Raw genomic sequence first — 7,032 nt, 5'->3', positions numbered from 1 at the left:
TGATTATATGCATATATGTGTGTATATGTTAAAATTTGAAAACATTAACAAAGAATTAAACGTATAATACTTTACGTGAACGTATTTGTTTCAATATATATAATTAATATACTTATCTATATAATAAAATTTGATAAAACATAGTTATAGATATAGTAATTTGAAAACATATGTATATGAATTCTATACATAAATATTATTATATGTGTGTTGTAATTTATAAATAATAAACAATTAATATACATTATTATACTAGTCAATATTACATAATTTATAATATGTAAGGTTAATATATTAAATTTTATTACAAGAATAGAATGGCTATAGTAATATTATTATTTACTTCCAATATTAATATCAACATTTATATAATTAATATTATTATTTTAATGACACAACATATAAATCTAAAATTTGATATAAATCGATATTATATTATTACATATATTTATTATCTTCATTAAATAGTATTATTATTATTATCGATAATAATGTTATTATTACCATTTTCATTATTATTATTATTGTTACTTATTATTATTATTCTTGTAATTACTTATAGTCATATAATTTTGATAAGGTGTTAGTAATATTATTATTCTTATTAATTCTATTATAATTATTATTAGGATTTTTATTAAAATTAAAAATAATAACAATTTATATTAATGGATTTATATTATTAACTAAGATTATAGAAATTAATATAATAGATATATAAATAAATACAAATAAAGATATAAAGATAATGATATAAAGATATATATATATATATGTACACGCAGATACAATTACAGCAAGACACATTTTCTGTTTCAAGTCGTTATCTTCGCTATCTAACTTGTCCCACTGATTGAATTACATTCGATTCCATCACAGTATAATCCAAAATCTGTTAAAAGTAATTTTCACTTTATATTTATTTTAGTTTTTCTTGTCTGATGAAGTAAAACCGTCGACATTCACTTCTTATCTAATAATTGATCACTCTTTCGATGATTAGAAAAACCAACAGACTTCCTACGATCATTATCAGTTAACCTATTTACTCATATTCAAATTTAGAACAGGGAATTTAAAGAACCCAGCTAGTCCCTCTGTTCGTCCCGTCTTTTATTCAAAAATTCGATTTCAATTCAATTTACAAAATTTAGAAATGCAATGTTGTTAGGAATCCATCACTCAAACTATCTGCAAAAATCACATCTTCCAATTCTTCAAAACGAAAACGAATTCCTGAGTCAAAGTTTTGGTTTCTAAAAGTCAACTAATGTCCTATAATCAAATTCGTGTCCTCTGTTGTAATTTCCGTCGAATTGACGACTCCAATAGATTTTATGAGTGATTTAAAACATACTTCATGTTGTAACATTTTTCAAAAATGTTTTCAAAATCAAAAATCGCTATTTTTTTTTAAAGAAACCGTAACCTGCACACAGCAGGTATGTTCATTTTTTTTTTATTGTTTTCAAATAATTTAAATCATTACTAGTCGTTTCTGTATTGTATTTAAATTCTAAAACTTAATGAGTAATCCATTGTTAGTATATCTCGACCCCTAATCAATTTAAGATATTGAAGAAGAAGAACCTACAGTAACAGGGTAAATAAATATCAGATTCGTATTTAAACAGAAAAGCAGTAATGGTTCCAGGGTTTGATGAGTGTGTTGGGTTTTGAGAGGTCTTGGGTTCAATCCCTGCAGGGTGCATTTTTTTTAAATTGAGCTTATGAGGTAGTTATTTTTCTCATTTATTATTCCTATTATTATTATTATTATTATTATTATTATTATTATTATTATTATTATTATTATTATTATTATTATTATTATTATTATTATTATTATTATTATTATTATTATTATTATTATTGTGATATTATTGTTATTAATATGTTAATCAAGGTTATTACTACCATTAATATTATGATTAATTTTATCATTAATTAAGTTACATATTGTTATCATTACTATTAGTATTTTATAAGTGTTATTATTATTATTAATATTATCATTATAATAATAATAATAATAATTATTATTTTTATTAGTACCATCATTTAGGATATTATTAATTGTATTATTATGATTTAAAATCAACATTTTTATAACTATTATCATTATTATAAATATCATTATTGCTAAAGTTAGTATGAAAAGTATTATCATAGTAAAAGTATTATATTTATTAAAATTACTGTTATTATTATTAAAAGTGACATTTTTATAAAAGATATCCTTTTTATAAATATTAGGATTATTATTATTAGTACTATTTTTAAAGACATCATTAGTATTACCACTATAATTATTATTACCATCAGTATTATTATTATTATTATTATTAATATTATCATTATAACTAAACACAATTTTTATTATTATTGATACAAAAATATACTTATAGTAATATTACATATAAGTATGTACTAATCATATTAACATTTTTAACAAATTAGGTATTTTTAATATAATACTAATTATAAATATATATATTGATATAACTATATAAAAGATTAATCATATTAAATATATACACCAATTAAATATAATACATAATTTAAGATATAATATATAACCTTGTTCGATTACGATTAAATATTTTAATTTATATACAAATGATATAGGTTCGTGAATCCGAGGCCAACCCTACATTGTTCAATGTCGTCATATGTATTTTTACTACAAAATACATTATTGTGAGTTTATTTGCTCCCTTTTTAATTGCTTTTGCATTATATATTTTTGGGCTGAGAATACATGCGCTGCTTTTATAACTGTTTTACGAAATAGACACAAGTAAATGAAACTACATTCTATGGCTGGATTATTAAACCGAATATGCCCCTTTTTAGTCTGGTAATCTAAGAATTAGGGAACAAACACCCTAATTGACGCGAATCCTAAAGATAGATCTATCCGGCCCAACAAGCCCCATCCAAAGTACCGGATGCTTTAGTACTTCGAAATTTATATCATGTCCGAAGGAGGATCCCGGAATGATGGGGATATTCTTATATGCATATTGTGAATGTCGGTTACCAGGTGTTCAATCCATATGAATGATATTTTTGTCTCTATGCATGGGACGTATGTTTATGAGAAATGGAAATATGAAATCTTGTGGTCTATTAAAATTATGAAATAATTATTTATGTTAAACTAATGAACTCACCAACCTTTTGGTTGACACTTGAAAGCATGTTTATTCTCAGGTACGAAAGAAATTTTCCGCTGTGCATTTGCTCATTTTATAGATATTACTATTGTGAATGTCGGTTACCAGGTGTTCAATCCATATGAATGATATTTTTGTCTCTATGCATGGGACGTATGTTTATGAGAAATGGAAATATGAAATCTTGTGGTCTATTAAAATTATGAAATGATTATTTATGTTAATTTAATGAACTCACCAACCTTTTGGTTGACACTTGAAAGCATGTTTATTCTCAGGTACGAAAGAAATTTTCTGCTGTGCATTTGCTCATTTTATAGATATTACTTGGATTCATTCATGGCATATTTCAAAAGATGTTGCATTCGAGTCGTCGAGTTCATCAAGATTATTATTAAGTCAATTATAGTTGGATATATTATGAAATGGTATGCATGCCGTCAACTTTTGATGTAATGAAAGATTGTCTTTTCAAAAACGAGTGCAATGTTTGTAAAATGTATCATATAGAGGTCAAGTACCTCGCGATGTAATCAACTGTTATGAATCGTTTATAATCGATATGGACTTCGTCCGGATAGATTAGGACGGGTTATGAAAGTTCTTAAGTTCAAGTCTAAGTTTCGGACAAGTTTCACAAGTAGCAGGTATCTCATTAAGCTTAGAAACTACACATTCAAGTCTATCAATTTCCTGCTCAAACTCAATACATTTAGAACAAACAGAAGTAGATTTAGTGTGTAGCTTATCATTGCTTGACGTGTTGTCCATGAATGCACAGTTGGTTGTCGAGTTTGAGACGTCGATTTCAGACTCTGACCCAGAACTGTTTTACACTATCTCCATCTTCTTAATACTATCAGCAACAGTATTCACAATTGTCTCTTCTTCCCTAGCTGGATTTTCAATCTCAGTAGCAGCATCACCATGATCACCTGAAGATTCGTCTTTAAAGCAAACACCAACCATCTCAACCTCATTCTTAAAACCAGATGCAGACTCATCGTTTATCTTAGAATCTTGAAGTATATTCCTTCTATTACATTGCTCCAATTCTTTTTCTCTCAACTTGGATATAAACGAATTAAGAGTAAGAACATTGTTGCAAGCCCATGCTCTTGATTCAATCTGCTCAATATATGCATCCCATTTTCTTGGCAATCCCTCTTTTAGAACTTTTACACCTTTAGATTGCGTCACCTCGATTCCACAATTTTCCATCTCAGATACAAGATGACGATACCTCACTACCGTATCTTCTAAACTCTCGGTACTCAGTGCCATAAATTTTTTCCATTCTTGTTTCAAGGCCTTACCCTTCTTTTCCTTCATTTCGTCACACGAGTAAAACATTTGAATATCTTAAAATCTGACAAAACTGCCAAAAATAGACTTTAGATTTGAATTAGTGCGAAAAACTGATTAAAACTGACGTTAAAACGTACTTTAAAATCGGAACTTGTGCGAAAAACTAATTAAAAATGATGTTTCGGTTCAAAACGGACTTTAAATTCGGAATCGGCGCGAAAAACTGATTAAAAATGATGTTTTAATTAAAACGCAATTTAAATTAGAAATCAGTGCGAAAAACTGGTTAAAAATGATATTTTTATAATAAAAATACTTAAAAATTGAAACTAGGAGGTTAAAAATGAAAAAAAAACTTAAAAATTGGTGAAAAGGGTGAAAAATTGAACAACTTTGGACAAATGGCTGAACAGCCCCCCAACTATTTTGTCTTTTAGCGAAATTCTGACTCAGTTACGAAAATTACACAAACAGTCCCTGATAAAAACTGATCCTGTGCGCAGTCAGTCCCCAAACTTTCAGTAACAGCCCCTCAGTCCGTCAGAATGTTTTCAGCTTCGGTCCTTTTCTGTTAAACATTTGACAGCACTTCGTCTCCTTCGTTAAAAATCTGAAAATTTCCTAACTTCACACAATCGGTCGATAGAGTGAGACAATCGGTCGAGAGAGTGAGACAATCGGTCGAGGGAGTGAGACAATCGGTCGATTGTCACAAAACGATGGTGTTCTTGAAGTATTTCCAGATTCCGGCGAGTTTAGTGGTGGTTCGTGGTGGTTTACGGCGGAGATGACTCAAAAACGCGAATTAGACCATGAAAAGTTGCAGATTGAAACGCTTTTTGATTCCTAACACTTCTACGTTTTTACTTTTTCTAAAAACACAATAAATCACACAAATCGATCGGACCTAAATATAGACTTTTTCGAACATAAAATCAAGATTTCGCAACGAATACTCAACGAAAATTAGATCCGTAAATTGGAAAAGGTTTGTATGATCATAAGGAACGTTTTTCACTTATCAATTTGAACATTAACACCCAAAAATTCAGTTTTCCAATTTTTGTACCAAAAACGTGAAAATACCCCCAAAAAATTTCAATTTTTTTAACAACTCAAAAACGAAATTCGCTGTAAACGATTCGATCCTACAATCGTATGCTCTGATACCACTTTGTAGACAATCTTGGACCTTAGATTAAACGTTGTATCTAGATTAAAGGCAGAAAACAATAACCTAGAGTGAATCGAATACTAGTTTCACTTTGGGATCAATCTAGCCAATGAAATATTGATAGAACCGACGCCTAGATGAGTGTATTCGGTTGGGGTATGGTCTGGGACAATGATCACAGCAATAAAAGACGGCTATAGGGTGTAGGGTGTGTAACATAACAATGATACCCAAAACCCGTATTTATATATAATCACAGTGACCATCGGCCGGTGGTCTGGGACCTCCGGCCGATGGTGATAGTCCCTCGACCGATGGTCTCTACCATCGGTCGATGGTCTGAGCAGCCAACCAAACTGCTCGAACCATTTCACGTCATTATATTAAACAATCCAAACACAATGTATTAATGACGTAGTCCTTACACGACTGAAATAGAAAATACAATACGAATAGAACTTATTACAAAATAGAACTCAGGATTATGCACCAACAAGCTCCCCCTAAGACCTAGTTCTATATCAAAAAATCTTCAGTCCTCATTTAATTCATTCGTACGGATCGATCACCATATTGTTCAAGTAACACAGCTTAGCTACTTTCACATACTGTTCAGCCTGCACCTTATTCTCGCGTCGATAGAGCATACGATTATAATACAACGTAAAAATATCAGCCTCGGTACAGTTTCGCAGCCAAATCGGATCCAATACACGAATGCATTCAATATCATTCTCATTCACCTTATCAAGCACAATCACAGCTTCTTCTGAACGATCATCATAAAACCACCATCTGAACCTCTGACTCCAATTTTGCGGCAGCTTTCTCAACGGTACCTTCTTCATAGTCTTTGCCCGCTTGTACTTTATAATTCTTCGAGATTCACCAGTTCTAGGATTAACTTTGTAACTAATCCTAGGAAACTGTGGCCTAAAACCTTCCCAATTAGGAGAATTAAAAGCAATTCGGATCTTCTTCACCAGTAATGAAGATTGATCATTCATTCCACAATACAACATCCTTAACCTGGCAATCTGCATTAGCTCAAAGTACGGTAGTGACTTGAATTCGTGACCATGTTTAAAGTAATCAACACCAAATTCTCGTTTAACCGCAAACATGTTGAATTCCTCAATATAAGCCCAGGCTAAAATTCTTCCTTTTGCACTCTTTCTCAGATTTATCATATTCAAATACTTCGGTTCAAGCTTCGGATTTTCACAATACTTTCTAATTCTCAGAATATCTCTCCAATCAACTTCTAACTTTTCAGTTCATTCCTTATGATATTTGATTGGCAAAAATCCTTCAGGCAAGACTTCAGTTCGTTCCTTCTCTTTACACTTTCGATCCAAAACCTCATCATTT

Source organism: Rutidosis leptorrhynchoides, chromosome 6 (assembly GCF_046630445.1).
Source record: "Rutidosis leptorrhynchoides isolate AG116_Rl617_1_P2 chromosome 6, CSIRO_AGI_Rlap_v1, whole genome shotgun sequence".
NCBI lineage: Eukaryota > Viridiplantae > Streptophyta > Magnoliopsida > Asterales > Asteraceae > Rutidosis > Rutidosis leptorrhynchoides.
Note: the sequence above shows the minus strand (reverse complement) of the source record.